Below are 17,574 nucleotides of genomic sequence, written 5' to 3'. Positions count from 1 at the left end.
TAATACACGTAAACACATAAAAGTTAAATAATCGCCGTTAAATAAACTAACGGAAGGTTAACGGAAGTAACGAAAAAATCAGGGTTGTTACATATACCGCCTGAATGATATATGGTCGAGACTGTCGCCTAAATATTATTGTGCACTAAGGATTTATAAAATTAAAGGCTAACCAACGTCAAAGTGTTGGTCTAGTGAGTGAGTATAACCTAGGTCCTCTATAGTGGGTGTGTTGGGCTCGTCGAAGCTTCCAACAATTGGTATCAGAGCGGGTCGTTCGGGACCATTGCTAGTGGAGGTACTCATCGGAAAATGTTGGACGTTTACATCGACTTGTTTTCACCAAGGCTCTAAGGGAGATTCTATCGGAGCACAGTTAGGAACTGTGAAAGCTCATCGGTCAGGGACCAAGCTTATTGGACGTTGGACGTCATGATTACAGATCTTGCAAGTACGAGCAGTGGAATCAAGAGTCTCAATAACCACAACTATGGTTATTGGCGAACTTGTATAGAATCCTACCTACAAGGACAGGATTTATGGGAAATAGTTGCTGGCAGTGACACAACGCCTCCACCGAAAGAAAATGCCGAAGCCTTGAGAAAATGGAACATCAAGGCCGGGAAGGCTTTATTTATATTGAAGACTACAATCGAGGAGGATCTATTGGAGCACATCCGTGGCGAGAAAACACTAAAGGCAGCTTGGGAAACTTTTGAAAAATTATTTTCAAAGAAGAATGAAGCACGCTTCCAGCTCTTGGAAAATGATCTTGCGGGTATCACACAAGGAAGTCTATCTATTTCTCAATATTTCACCAAGGTGAAATCTATTTGTCGTGAGATATCTCAACTTGCTCCTGAAGAGAAAGTGAGTGATGCAAGGATGAAGAGAATTATCATCCACGGCTTAAGATCCGAGTATAATGGATTTATATCCGCTGTGAGAGGATGACCTACTCAACCATCATTAATAGAGCTGGAGAATTTATCGGCTAATCAAGAAGCATTAGCCAAGCAGATGAATGAAGTAACCATAAAAGACGAAGAAGATGCACTCTTCACCAATAAAAAGAAAGCAACATCTCGAAGACAAGAGGCGATGAAAGAAAGTAAGACATATGGGTGGAAGGGTCACCCAAAATCAAAAGGCAACGCTTCAGGGGGAGCTCAACAAGGAAGAAGAGATCATCGCCAACAATACGGGGAAATTGATAAGAGAAAGAATGGTGAATGCTTCAATTGTGGCAAGAAGGTTCATTTTGCTCGAGATTGTAGATTCCCCAGAAGGCAAACTTTCGAAGAAAATGTGGCTGCCGTAAGAGATGAGAAGAAAGAGGTCACATTCGAAGCAACCATTAACGAGGAAACATGGGATGCAGAAGTTGGACTCTCTGTTGAAGCTGACATAGATGATCAAGCTCTTACAACAACTTTAAAGTCAAAAATAAACTACAAAGATGATTGGATCATCGATTCTGGGTGCTCAAATCATATGACCAACGATGGGACGAAGCTGCAAGAAATGGAGGATTACAAAGGAAACAGAGTCGTGTTGACAGCCAACAATTTAAGGTTATCTATTTCTCACATTGGAAAAATAATAATTCCAAATGAAGGCGGCTCTCAAAAGCTCCAACTCGAGAAGGTGTATCTTGTCCCTGGCCTGAAGAAGAATTTACTATCAGTACCACAATTAACAGCAGAAGGGAATTATGTGCTCTTTGGACCAGAAGATGTGTCCGTATTCAAGAGAGTAAAGGTGGTTGGCAATCCAATTATGCAATGAAGAAGAATATAGTCGGTCTATGTATTATCTGCTGAAATAGCTTACGTGGATAAGACTCGAAAGAATGAGACGGCTGATCTGTGGCATGAACGTCTTGGGCACGTGGGCTACAATAAGTTAAAGGAGATGATGGTGAAACGCATAGTAAATGGGCTTCCTCAAATTGATATCCGAACAGATACAATATGTGCTGGATGTTAATTTGGAAAAGCTCACCAATTGCCATTCAAGGAGTCACAACATCAGTCCAAGACACCACTAGAGCTCATACACTCAGACGTCTTTGGCCCAGTGAAACAAACATCACTTGGAGGAATGAAGCATATGGTGACATTCATTTATGACTTCTCAAGGTATGTGTGGGTTTACTTCATGAAGGAAAAGTCGGATACTTTTCAGAAGTTTAAAGAGTTCAAGAATAAGGTAGAAAGTGAGCTCAATTATAAGATTCGATGCTTACGCACAGATAATGGAGGAGAATATTTATCAACCGAGTTCAATATCTATCTTGAGAAGCACAAGATCAGAAGGTAATTAACTTGCCCTAATACTTCACAACAGAACGGAGTGGCAGAACGTAAGAATCATTATCTTGCCGAAACTTGTCGAAGTATGCTTCATGGTAAGAATGTACCAGGCAGATTTTGGGCTGAATGTATGAGAACGACATCATACGTGATAAATAGACTTCCACAGACAAAGTAGGGGCATATTTCACCGTATGAAAGATTATGGAAGATCAAGCTAACCATAAACCATCTCAAGGTTTTTAGATGTGTATGTTACGTCTTCGTACCGGATCATCTACGAAGCAAATTTGATAAGAAGTCAATTCGGTGCATTTTTATCGGTTATGATGAATCAAGAAAAGGATGGAGATGTTGCGATCCAAATACTGGAAAGTGCCATACTTCAAGAAATGTAGTATTTGATGAAGCTTCTTCATGGTGGTCACCTCAAAAGATAGAGCTTCCAGAATCTCATGAATTAGAAGAAGTTCCAGAAGAAAAAGAAGAACGTAAAGAGCAAATAGTGGATCCAACTAAAGAAGGAGAAGAGTCGTACTCTAAAGAAACGAGTCCATGGAAAACTGGTGTGCATCAATCTGTATTTGAGGAGGTTCGTCCAAGCCAAAAGGAAGTCGAGGAGCATGCACAAGAATTAAGGAGATCAACAAGGCCGAGACAACCTAATCCGAGGTATGCCAATGCTGCTCATGTGGATGAATCAATACCTATTGAGCCTTCTACTTATGAAGAAGCAGCGCAAAGTCGAGAATGGCAGAAAGCGATGGAAGAAGAAATTAATGCACTAAAAGAAAACCAGACATGGAGTTTAGTTCCAAAGCCAAAAGATGTAAAACCAATATCTTGTAAATGGGTTTACAAGGTGAAGACTCGATCAGATGGCTCCATTGAAAGGTATAAAGCTCGACTTGTTGCTAGAGGTTTTTCTCAACAATATGGGCTGGATTATGAAGAAACGTTTAGTCTAGTGGCGAAGATCACAACAATTCGAGCTCTACTAGCTTTAGCCGCTAGCAAATCTTGGAAGATGTGGCAGATGGATGTCAAGAACGCTTTCTTACATGGAGAACTTGACAAAGACATTTATATGGAGCAACCAAGAGGCTTTGAGAACAAGTTCTATCCTGACCATCTCTGCAAATTAAAGAAAGCACTATACGGCTTGAAGCAGGCTCCAAAAGCTTGGTACGGGAAGATTGGCGAGTTCTTGGTACAAAGTGGTTTCACAATTGCTCCTTCAGATTCTAGTTTATTTGTGAAACAAGATCAAGGAAAACTAGCCATAGTGCTAGTATATGTGGATGACTTAATCATCACGGGAGATCACTATGAGGAGATCCAAAGAACAAGAGAGAATCTGTCTATCAGATTTCATATGAAGGAGCTTGGAGAACTCAAACATTTTCTTGGACTCGAAATAGAGCAGAAAAGAGAAGGATTATTTCTGGGACATCAGAAATATGCGCGAGATCTTTTACAAAAGTACGGAATGCTTAATTGCAAACCTATCTCAACTCCGATGGATCCGAATACAAAACTACGAGCAGATGAAGGAAAAAGTCTTCAAGATGTTACCATGTATCGAAAGATGGTCGGAAGTCTTATTTATCTCACACTAAGCCGGCCAGACATATCTTATGCAGTTGGAGTGGTTAGTCGATACATGAGCAATCCGAAGAAGCCTCACCTTGATGTTGTACGACGCATCTTAAGGTATGTTAAAGGCACTATTAACTTTGGCATTTTGTACAAGAAAACAAAAGAATGTCACGTGACTGGATATTGTGACGCTGATTACGCTGGAGACTATGATACACGACAATCAACAACTGGATACATGTTTAGTCTTGGATCGGGAGTAATATCATGGTGCAGTAAGAGACAACCAACAATATCATTGTCAAGCACTGAAGCAGAATATCGAACGGCATCATCAACAACACAAGAAATTACATGGTTGAAACAACTAATGGAAGATCTTCATCAATCAACAAATTATCAAGTAAAACTTTTCTGTGATAATTTATCATCTATTCGATTAGCAGAGAATCCAATCTTCCATGCAAGAACAAAACATATAGAAGTGCACTATCACTATGTACGCGAGAAGGTCCTTGAAGGGGAGATCAAGATGGTGCCAACAAAGACAGATGAACAAGTTACAGATATATTCACCAAGAGCCTAAGTAAATCAAAGTTTACAAAATTCAGAGAAGCACTTGGAATGGTCTGCAAGACATCGTTGGAAGAAAATTTGCATTGAGAGAGAGTGTTAAAATACAATGCAAATTTGGTATTAGTAGATGTATATATCTAGATATTAATATGTATAAGAAAATATCTAGAATTTAGATTATGGTAGAAAAAATATAAAAATTTGTATTTGATAGAAAAAATCTAGATATTTGTATGTGTAAAAAATATATAGATATTTATCCATGGAAATATCTAGTTTCTAGAATGTTCCATGGAGTAGTATAAATATAGGTGATGGATTCATTTGTGGAATGTGTGAAGTAAGGTGTGAGAGTTGTGAGGAAGTAAGAAGAGTGTGAGTTAGAGAAGAGAAAACTTATAAGTAAGTAATATTGTAATTGTATTTTGTATTAATAAAAGTGTTCTTTGTTAAGTTTCCCGGTTAAGCCTTAGTTCGTGTTTGAGTTCTTAGTGCACTTGTGTTATTTTTATTATATGGTCGGATCTGCCGCCTAAGTGATATATGGTCAGTCATACCGCCTGAATGATATATGGTCGACACTGTCGCCTAAATATTATTGTGCACTAAGGATTTATAAAATTAAAGGCTAACCAACGTCAAAGTGTTGGTCTAGTGAGTGAGTATAACCTAGGTCCTCTATAGTGGGTGTGTTGGGCTCGTCGAAGCTTCCAACAGTAATCGCCTCTGTAACAGAACCTACCCAAGATCAATGCTTTGGTGATGAATGTAAAGCTTCTTGTGAAAAAATTCGTTCAAGAAGCGTGTTACAGAATGAGTGTCATGAACCTGTTTCATTCGCAAATTTGGGTGATAAAAATAAAGAATCCACTTCCAAGTTAAAACATTATACTGATGACATTCCGAATATCTCTCCCATCTTTGACACAACAAGTGAGATTAATCATGTTGTAGGTCAAGCGTATAATTTCAAAAAGACAAAGGCGAATGGCCAACAGTTTGGAGCGAAAAAATTGACACATAAAGAAGAGATGATTAATTGTGACGTAATTATGCAAAATATGGCCGATGACGAATCCAACATCACCAAAACAAGGCCATGAGGATCGCCTCGTGGAGCAACCGTGGCCTCGGATATAAGTCGAGAGGTCGTATGACGGTAATTTGTCAATAGCTTTCAATTTCATTTTTTAGTGATACATGATACTTTGGTCAATAAAATTTCTCAATCCATTTTGAGAGAAATATGGAACTTCTTTCGATTTTGTGTTGGATTCGTAGTACTGGATCACAGTTGCATTGAGGTTTTGTTGACATATGTGGTTTGCTCAACTGTATACATTAGTGCTCACAAGTTTAAAAAAAGCATGAAAATGTTGTCAACTCATCTCAATTCTAACCATAGGTCTCTTTCTCGTTTCCAATGGTTATGACTTTGGGTTCTTTTCTTTTGTTTTTTGCTTCTAGTTTCATGCAACAGGCTTCTTTCGGCCCATAAAGGGTCTTGAAGGTTGCCTTATGAAATGCCCGCAGACTTTAAAACATTTCGATGGGCAGTATGACAGGTACAACGTTTCGTTGTTGTCAAGGAATGGTACAAGGAGTGCATCTAATTATATGGAGTAACTTGGTGGAGTTTTGGTTCAAGGTGTGCAAGTTTATGCTTCAAAAATGTGTGCCAGTTATCATGTGATGAGGTCAGTTTTGGTGTAATTTAAAAAGACAAAGAAGGTTTTATTAAAGATTGATGATTCGAAATCAATGAATCACTCACAGGTCAACTGGAACGACGATTTCAATGGAACTTTCACTAGTTTGTCTTCCATACTGTAGTTCACAACTTCAATTTTACGCGTCAATTGTAGCTTGATGTTTGTTGGCCCGATTGTTTTTGCTTTCGTTGCTTTCGTCCTAGTTGATGTTAACGTTGGGCCAAAGTGTATTTTCTTTCAATGTTAGTAACTCTCTTCGAAGCCTTCATAGATGCTTATTTTTTTAATATATGTTCTTTCGCCAAAAGAAAAAAAAAGGTGTTAACAATCATAATTAGTGTAGTCGTGCAATACATTGGTTTGTATTCAGTTCTAGATCAATAAGTTTTGTCATATATATTCTTGAGTTTTGTTAATCAGACGTAGACGTCTGAATCACTTGTAATATTTTATATGTTTTGTTCTCGAAGATATTCGCTGATGTGTAGAAACAAACTCTCCAAACGTAACCGTGGGGAAGAAAGATGGAAGATGGAGTGAAGTGTGATTTATATTTAATTTAAATTCCTTTATTTATACAAAAAAATAAAGTTGTTAACAATTCATATACGGAGTAAGATACACCACCAAGTTTCATGTGTACAATTATGAGAATGGTAAGATGTTAATTCATATATATCACTTGTTTATTATTTTTAACATTTTTGGTTCTCCTCTGATCTAATCTAAGTTGATAATGGTTTGTTTGTACAATTTAGACCCAAGTTGTTGTCTTATAAAAAGGTACAAATTTCAATTTTCACTCTCATTGCATACTGTTGGGTTTTTTATTTGGTTTCCAATTATGTGATTAGCCCAAGCCCAACAAATTAAGCCCAATTGATTGTTTGACTTGGTCAACCATCAAGGGGCATCTTTAATTTGAAGTTATGCAGCTGTATTCATTAAGAAAGAGAGTAGAGAGATCAGAAAGATCAAAAAGAAAAAGAGAAATTCTCAATTTTCGTCTAAAAATACAGCAGTTCAGAAAATCGACGATCTCCGGAGATCTAACCGTTGGATCTTCATCAAATTTGGGTTGTGTCTTCCTGACATCAGTGCCAAGGTTTTCAACCGTTGAATTCGTCTAAAGAGGACTGTAGCTCGTGTTCTCGTTGCTGGAACAGAGAGCATTTTATTGGGTGAATCATTCATCTTTTGTCTTTAATTTCTTCATATACTTGTTGATTATTGTTGTTCAAGAGTATGATGATGTTGTATACCTCTAGTTGATCTTGAGAAGGATTATTGTATTGCTCTCTTTGTTGATGATAGTGGAATTTAAGTGGCTTACGAGTCCCGTGGTTTTTACTCTCGATCTTGAGGGGCTTTCCACGTAAAAAGTCTCGTGTATTTAGTGTGTGCTTGATTATTGTTTAGCTACTGATTTGGAACAGATTTGGGGACTGATTTGGGTTGGATTTGATATAGCTTGTTTGTTAGTTTCCTCACTGGTTCATACGGGTCGGGAAATTGTTGGTCAAACGGGTTTGTTTCCGCTTTGTAGATTGTCCGTCGTGACCATTTTCCCATCAAATTGGTATCAAGAGCTAGGTTATTTGATTTGACTTGTGTGAAAGATGGAAGCTAATACAAGTAAAATGATTAGTTTAAATGGTTCAAATTATCATGTTTGAAAAGGCAAGATGGAGGATCTTCTTTATGTGAAAGATTATTATTTGCATGTTTTTACTGAGGATAAACCTGAGGAAAAATCTGATGCTCAATGGAAAATTTTGCATAGACAAGTATGTGGGTATATTCGGCAGTGGGTTGATGATAATGTTGTGAATCATATTACTGGGGAGACTGATGCTAAAGCCTTATGGAAAAAGCTTGAGCAGTTATATGAGCGAAAGACTGGGAATAACAAGTTGTTCTTAATTAAGCAGATGATGGCTTTGAAGTATCATGATGGGACTCCTATTACAGAACACCTAAACGCATATCAGGGTATTATAAATCAGCTTGCAGGTATGGGTATCAAGTTTGAGGATGAGATTCAGGGTCTCTGGTTACTTGGTACATTACCGGACTCTTGGGAGACTTTTAGGACATCTTTGTCCAACTCTGCACCGAATGGTACTATCACCATGGAATTGGCTAAGGGTAGTATTTTGAATGAAGAGATGAGAAGAAAGTCACAAGGTTCCTCTTCACAGTCAGATATCTTGGTCACAGAAACGCGGGGGAGAAGTCATAGTAGAGGTCAGGGTAAAAGAGGCAATCATCGTAGCAGCTCACGCAAAGGTAAATTTGCTAATGTTGAGTGTTATAATTGTCATGAAAAGGGGCACACAAAGTGGTATTGTCCAAAGTTGAAAAATGAGAAGAAAAAGGCATATGACAAGAATAAACAAAAGAAAAGTGATGGTGGTGATGATGATAAGGTTGAAGTTAACGCTATCACAGATGAGTTCTTTGTTTGTATTGATTATGATATGATCAATCTTACTCATGATGACACGAGTTGGATTGTTGATAGTGGTGCTACATGTCATGTTGCAATTTGTAGAGATCACTTCTCATCTTACACTCCAGGTGACTATGGATTTGCTAGGATGGGTAATGCCGGGTTATCAAAGATCGTTGGTATTGGAGATGTTTGTTTGAAATTTGACACTGGAATGGAGTTAGTTTTGCATAATGTAAAACATGTTCCGGATATGAGACTTATGTTATTTCAACAGGCATTCTTGATGATGATGGTTATTATAACGGTTTTGGTAATGGTATTTGGAAACTAACTCTTGGTTCTATGATAGTGGGAAGAGGCAAGAAAGACTCAAGATTATACATCACGCGTCCGAAGATCATCCAGAACATTGTTAACACAGTGGACAATGTTGATTCTACTGAGTTGTGGCATAAAAGACTTGGCCACATGAGTGAAAAGAGGATGTCTATCTTGTTCAAGAAGAATGTGTTGTCGGGTGTTAGTGGTATTGATTTGAGTAAGTGCTCTCACTGTTTGGCAGGGAAACAGACCAGAGTTATGTTTAAGAGTCATTCTTCTTTTCGAATGGAGAACGTACTTGATCTAGTTCATTCGGATGTTTGTGGGCCTATGAAGACTAGAACACTTGGTGGATGTTCCTACTTTGTTACATTCATTGATGATCATTCCAGGAAGGTGTGGGTTTACACCTTAAAGTCAAAAGATCAAGTATTTGAGAAGTTTAAGAAATTTCATGCACTAGTTGAAAGGCAAACGGGGAAGAAACTCAAGTGTATTCGGACTGATAATGGCGGTGAATACATTGGCAGATTTGATGCTTACTGTAAGGAGAATGGTATTCGGCATCAAAAGACTCCACCAAAGACACCTCAGTTGAATGGCTTAGCAGAGAGGATGAACAGAACTTTGATTGAGAGAGTTAGATGTTTGCTTTCACATGCAGGGTTGTCCGATTCCTTTTGGGGTGAGGCTTTAAATACGGCAGTTCATATTATTAATCTAACCCCTTGTGTTCCTTTGCGTTTTGATGTTCCTAACAGGGTTTGGAGCGGCAAAGATGTTTCTTACCGCCATTTACGAGTTTTTGGATGTAAAGCTTTTGTTCATGTTCCCAAAGATGAGAGGTCAAAGCTTGATATGAAGACTAAGCCATGTGTATTCCTCGGCTATGGTGAAGATGATTTTGGGTACAGGTTATATAATCCAGTTCAGAAGAAACTTGTACGAAGCCGATATGTTGTTTTTACAGAAGATAAGATGTTAAAAGATGTTGAAAAGACAGATTCAGTTCCTCAACCTAGTACTGATCTTGTTGATTTGGATCCAGTTACTCCACAACATGTTGGAGATGATGTTCAGAATGATGAACATGGTACTGATGTTGGTGATGCTCCGGAGCAGGTAGAGATTCCAGTACCAGATGTGCCCCCATTTGTCCCACTTAGGCGGTCTACCCGAGACCGTCATCCTTCTGTTAGATATTCTGCTGATGAGTATGTATTAGTTACTGATGGGGGAGAGCCAGAATGTTATTCAGAAGCAATGAAAGATGAGCATAAGAAAGAGTGGGGTGAAGCTATGCAAGATGAGATGAATTCTTTGCATGAGAACAATACTTATGAGCTGGTGAAGTTACCTAAAGGCAAGAGAGCTTTGAGAAACAAATTGGTATTCAAAGTGAAGACTGACGAGCTTACTTCACAACCAAGGTACAAAGCTAGGTTAGTCGTTAAAGGATTCAGCCAGAAAAAGGGTATTGATTTTGATGAGATTTTCTCTCCGGTTGTGAAGATGAGATCTATTCGAGTGGTTCTTGGGTTAGCTGCTAGTCTTGATCTTGAGGTTGAACAGATGGATGTCAAGACTGCTTTTCTTCACGGTGATTTGGATAAGGAAATCTACATGATGCAACCTGAAGGTTTTCGGGTTAAGGGTAAAGAAAATTATGTTTGTAGACTTCAGAAAAGTCTATATGGGTTGAAGCAAGCACCGAGACAGTGGTATAAGAAGTTTGAGTCGGTTATAGGAAATCAAGGCTACCGAAAGACAACTTCAGATCATTGTGTTTTCTTTCAGAGGTTTGGTGATGATGATTTCATCATATTGTTGTTATACGTTGATGATATGTTGATTGTTGGTAAAAATATTAAAAGAATTGCGCAGTTGAAGCGAGAATTGAGCAAGTCTTTTGCTATGAAAGACTTGGGGCCAGCAAAACAGATTCTTGTCATTCGGATTTCTAGAGATAGAGGTGCTAAGACGTTACATATATCACAAGAGCAATACATTGAAAAGGTGCTTAGTAGGTTCAACATGAAGAATGCTAAAGTGGTTAGTTCCCCTCTTACTACAAACTTTAAGCTAACAGATAGAGATTGCCCTACTTCAAAGGAGAATGTTGAGGAGATGGACAAAGTTCCATATGCTTCAGCGGTTGGTAGCTTGATGTATGCTATGGTGTGTACTAGGCCTGATATAGCTCATGCGGTAAGTGTTGTTAGTCGGTTTATGTCAAATCCGGGTAAGAAGCATTGGGAAGCTGTTAAATGGATTATGAGATACTTACGAGGTACTTCAAAGTTGGGTATCACATTTGGAAATGGAGAGCCGATGCTTGTTGGTTATACAGACTCAGATATGGCAGGAAACAAAGATAACATGAAATCCACTTCTGGATATTTGATAACTTTCGCAGGGGGAGCAGTTTCATGGCAATCAAGGTTACAAAAGTGTGTTGCATTGTCTACAACCGAGGCTGAGTATATGGCAGCAACAGAAGCGTGCAAAGAACTATTGTGGATGAAAAGATTTCTACAAGACCTTGGGTTTAAGAAATCACGATATGTGGTTCTTTGTGATAATGAGAGTGCGATTCATTTGGCTAGAAATTCTATGTATCATAAGCGGACAAAACATATAGATGTGCGGTATCATTGGATTAGAGAACGTCTTGAAGATGGTTCGTTTGAACTTGATAAAGTTCATACCGATGATAATGGTTCCGACATGTTCACAAAGGCTTTAGCAAGTGAGAAGCTTAAGGTATGTTGCTCGATCGCCGGGATGGCGATCCCTTCCTCATAATTGGAAAGTGGGAGATTTGTTGGGTTTTTTATTTGGTTTCCAATTATGTGGTTAGCCCAAGCCCAACAAATTAAGCCCAATTGATTGTTTGACTTGGTCAACCATCAAGGGGCATCTTTAATTTGAAGTTATGCAACTGTATTCATTAAGAAAGAGAGTAGAGAGATCAGAAAGATCAAAAAGAAAAAGAGAGATTCTCAATTTCCGTCTAAAAATACAGCAGTTCAGAAAATCGACGATCCCCGGAGATCTAACCGTTGGATATTCATCAAATTTGGGTTGTGTCTTCCTGACATCAGTGCCAAGGTTTTCAACCGTTGAATTCGTCTAAAGAGGACTGTAGCTCGTGTTCTCGCTGCTGGAACAGAGGGCAGTTTATTGGGTGAATCATTCATCTTTTGTCTTTAATTTCTTCATATACTTGTTGATTATTGTTGTTCAAGAGTATGATGATGTTGTATACCTCTAGTTGATCTAGAGAAGGATTATTGTATTGCTCTCTTTGTTGATGATAGTGGAATTTAAGTGGCTTACGAGTCCCGTGGTTTTTACTCTCGATCTTGAGGGGTTTTCCACGTAAAAAGTCTCGTGTATTTAGTGTGTGCTTGATTATTGTTTAGCTACTGATTTGGAACAGATTTGGGGACTGATTTGGGTTGGATTTGATATAGCTTGTTTGTTAGTTTCCTCACGGGTTCATACGGGTCGGGAAATTGTTGGTCAAACGGTTTTGTTTCCGCTTTGTAGATTGTCCGTCGTGACCATTTTCCCATCACATACTTCGTGTGAATCTGTATTCTCTAAAATTACGTTTTTAAACTAAAAGTGGCTTGATAATCTACGAAGTAATACAGAAACATAACTTGTGTACTAACTACTAAATGTGATTGTAAAAACTTAGTACTAACATGATCATATCAAGGTAAAATCACAAATTACATTATTTGAATGAGCATGCTTAACAAACTTGTAGTTTGACCAACCATTTAACAGCACAATTCATTTTGATAGAGAATGGAGACGCTATCGGGTTAATTTTGAAAAAGCCAAGATGGTAAGCAACTGCTCCACAACATCATTACACATTTTTAACAACGTTATTCATGTATTGTTAACTATAATTCATTATGTTAAGTTACAGATTAAAATGAGAATGCATGCAAAATTTGTAGAACTGAGATATGACTAGAGCATAATTAAACATAATTGAATGAAAACAATGATAAAAGCAGAAGGTAAAACATTAGGACCTTGGTACTTGAGTATAACCGAAACAAATAGCTAAAAACACTAAAAGATCCTTCCAAATGGCTATAATCCGAAACAAGGCTAACCCAATGACCATTAAGTTATTGCAGTCCATCCTTCTGCCACACACATTTTAGACAGCTTCCAAAAGGTCACTGCAAAACAACAACGATGATTAGTCAATCTTTGCATGCCCATAAGTTACAAGATTATGTGCTGCAATTCCAAAGTCGATAGATTCAATCAACATTTTGAGAACTTGTGTGGTTCTTACAAGTTTGGGGATTTTTATCAATTTTCACAATGAACTTATCATTGTTTTGTCTCCAACATGAGCTAACTAGCACATAAAGATGCAAGTGGGCCTTTATGCCGGATCCGTAACGTTTAGTTAAAGGAGGCCCTAATTCATGAAATGATAACTAAAAAGTAAAGAATGAAAAGATTCAGAGAAGGTTATCTTATTATTACGTTAGTTTGGACATCAATTGTTATAATGAGCTTACAAATTACAAAAGGTTCAAAAACTTAATTGCGCCACACAATCAAAAGATTAGTTTCTGGTTCCATCCAATTCGCATTGGGAAGAAAGCAATTAACAACAGTAAATGTACACCTAAGAGAATAGCGAAATGAATCAAGTAATTAAGATGGCATTGTCAATGAAAGACAATAGCCCTCTCGCCGTTATAGGTGATTAGTGGGTCACTGGCCGATCAAATGTTGAAGCTATATGCCTGTGTGAAGCACCTCTTACTCCTCAGTTCAATAATAATCAATACTGTCCTAGTACGTGAATTGTGAATCATGTGACTTGAATAGAATTAGAATATAACATAAAATTTTGGTGCTTAATGGTTAAGAGAGAAATCCAACTCTGAATGGTTCAACACTCCATTCAGCACCATCTATCATTCGGAAGTCCGAAATAAATGCGCTGAATGCTGAGCTGAACCATTCAATTAAGAGGTAAACAAACAAACCCTAAGGTAGTTTTATATTAATCAATGTTGCTAAACTTCACTTTCGTTTTTCCTTGACTGACAGATTCAATTCAACAAAAAATGGTGCACTAGTTGAAACTAGAAGCGGAAATTTTAACTCGTTTACTTATATTTGGTCAAATTTAGTTATTTATATCTCCAACAGGTCATCTCGTATATTTTTGAACTTTACTGAAACAAAACTGGAAAAAAGGGCCTAAACAATTCTCAAATGCTTATAACATCCTAAACTACTTTATTACAACAATAAATAACTATTTCATATTTTCATTAGTATAACTTACAAGTTTAACCAATCACTCAATCCGGCTCAGATGCAAAACCATATTACCAAAACAAAACAAAACAAAAACAATGAAGTTCGTGTAAATACGAAAGTTACTTGCATTAATGTCATCGTAAATGCAATTGTTAAAAACGACATCTCATTTGTTGTTCATCATAGCTTCAACAAAAACAAGGCCATTTGGTTCATAAACAGAGTCAAACAGAATGAGCTTAAATCCCAAATCACACTGAGTACAATTTTTGACAACTACGGCTGGTGTAAATACTTGTATCCGAATTAAACCAAGTCAATTAACACAACGATCGTACAATAATTCATTACATGATTTACAATTTACACATCAATGTAGTTATCTGCTTCCACAAACAACTAACTCACTACGTAAACCAAACACACAGGATCTAAATCATACAAATTCATCATAAGCAAATCAGAATACTCGATTAACAGCACACAAACCCTAAAATCTTAATACAGTTGGTAACTAATTAGAAGCGGTACCTTTATTTAGAAACAGACGATTGTTGTTTTTTATTGGAGCTGGAACCAGGAGGATGGTAAATGAGAGTACCGATTGTTACTGCAGGAATAACAACGAAGGTATAAACGGCGGTTAGTTTTTTAAGGCCAGGTTCACGGCCACTTAAAATTACGAGCGTAAGACCCCTCATTTTTAGCGATTGATCAACCTAATTTAAGAACGAGCATGATAGACGTGAGAATCAGGGACGGAGCCAGAGTTCTAAGTTACTGGGTGCACTAGATAAAACGTATATATAATTCCATTACACCTATAGTTAAAAGAAGCGGCTAAAGCCACAAACATTTTTACAAATAGAACATATGGGTAATGGGTAATACTTATTAATTAAAATCAAATAATAAGTACTTATTAATTAAAATCAAATAACAATTATTAATTAAAATCAAATAACAATTATTAATTACATCATAAAATATGTATTACCTTATTTTATATAATTATACATACATACTGTTTAATACATTATAATTAGGAGAAATGGAATTGTTAGATACGAACTCTTTTAAATTTGAAATTGTTTATATGTTTTAACTTTAATGGTCAAAGATCAATACTTGTAATTTCCTACGGAAGACGCGTGTTCATTTAAGTTATTTGTGATAATTGTAAACAAGTTGAGGGCTAGTTTGTAAAACTAATACATAGTAGAAGGGCTAATATGAAATAATAGTCATCTCTCTCATATTCTTATCTAGTCGTCCCCCCATTTCTCCTCTGTTTTCTTTACATTCTATTTCTTCAACATTTTATGATATAACTACATAAAACATACAAAAGCTCCCCTAATCTAACGCTCCTTGTATTTTGGTGCACCATGTAATCACTCGCACATCCCAGTGTGAACGTCGTCGCTGGGTGCACTAGTTAAAAAGCACACTTTTAACCTCATTTTAATTCACTGGACAACCCGTTAGACAATTCTTGGACTGTTGACTGGTGACACGTGCCACCATAGTCTATATGGTGGCTCCGCCTCTGGTGAGAATTTTACTTAATAGATACATAACTACACAGATAGTCCCTGTGATTTGTCTGGTGTTGCAATTTTAGTCATTGAACTATTTTTTTGTATGAGTAGTCCTGTGGTTTCACTTCTTGCACAGATAGTCCCTGTGTATAACTGTCGTTAATTTTCTAAATTAAATCTCATTCATGTCATCATGTGCCAAACATATGATGGCATTTTCGTCTTCTTAACTTTCCCCTTCATTACCTCTATCTTCGCCATCTAGTCTTCATAAATCTACTGTAAATTTTTTTTTTTTTTTTGAAAAGCAGCATTATATTAACAACAAAAACAACAATACAAGGGGCATGAGTGAGAGCAATTAGCAATTGCAACCCACAATATATACATGACAATGTACAGAAACCAAAGTGCCACGACAAATTTAGCATGAACACATTATACACAAGACAACATGACAGGAAACACAACTAGAAATTAACCCGGATCACGATTGTTTTGATGAGGGATACATAACGAGCTCGGATTAAGAAGCCATTGAAGCCACTCGAAAGAATGCAAACCCGAACAATCTTTATCTACTAGAACGATTTAACTTGGATCTCACTAACTATCTTTGGTGCCGCCCAACTATCATTACGAAATACCTTTTGATTTCTATTTTTCCATATATGGTATCCCGTAACCCACTCTATAGCTTGCCAAATTGATTTTGAAAAACCCGAGAGCCCATTGATCCCAGTTCCTAAGAATGAGTCTGATAAAGATAAGTTACTTGATATACTATTACCCCACCACTTGAACACACCATCCCAAACGTCTTTTACAATTTTGCACGAAAACATAGCATGTTCCACCGATTCAACCTCCTTATCACATATGGGACAAAGATTCGAATCGATTTCAATGCCACGTTTCTCAAGCTCAAGTCTAACCGGGACACGCGATCTCAAAACCCTCCACAAAATACCAATTTTTTGCGGTATATATTTATTTCTAAGGGTTACGGTATCATTAGAACACCCTGGAAGAAATTTTTCATCAATTGCTTTTGCAACCAAACTTGAAAAGTAGTCTTCTTTCCCATTTATGTTGCAAACCCATTTACTGTTGCCAACCCCAAACCTATCTACTGTAAATATTTTCTTTCAGATTTCAAAAACAATTAATTTGCACTAACTTTCAATTTCAATTTCCTTAAATTTCGTCATCTAGTCTTCATAAAGCTTGATTTCAAACACACATAGAGTACACTAGTAATAATGCGCGCCACACACACGTGTGTATATATATATATATATATATATATATATATATATATATATATATATATATATATATATATATATATATATATATATATATAGGGTGAGGAATCCATGGAGAACGTGAATAAAGAGAGAACCTAGAGAACTCACATACTAATGTACATGCACCTACCATATGCACCTATTCTTTGAAAAAAATAAAAAATAAAAAAAATTTCGGGAAAAAATATTTTTTGCTGGAAAAAAAATTTGAAATTTTTTTTATTCCACGTCAGCAGACTGACTGCCATGTCAGCACAGATTGACACGTGGCTCAGTCTGTGCTGACGTGGCAGTCACTCTGCTGATGTGGCATGCTGACGTGGAATATATTTTTTTCGAATTTTTTACAAAATTTTGTCAGATTTAGAGTTTAGGGTTTAAGGTTTAGGGAATAGTGTTTTGGGTTTAGTCCCTAAACCCAAAACCCT

The sequence above is a fragment of the Rutidosis leptorrhynchoides genome, chromosome 9, assembly GCF_046630445.1.
Source record: "Rutidosis leptorrhynchoides isolate AG116_Rl617_1_P2 chromosome 9, CSIRO_AGI_Rlap_v1, whole genome shotgun sequence".
In the NCBI taxonomy this organism is placed as follows: domain Eukaryota; kingdom Viridiplantae; phylum Streptophyta; class Magnoliopsida; order Asterales; family Asteraceae; genus Rutidosis; species Rutidosis leptorrhynchoides.
Note: the sequence above shows the minus strand (reverse complement) of the source record.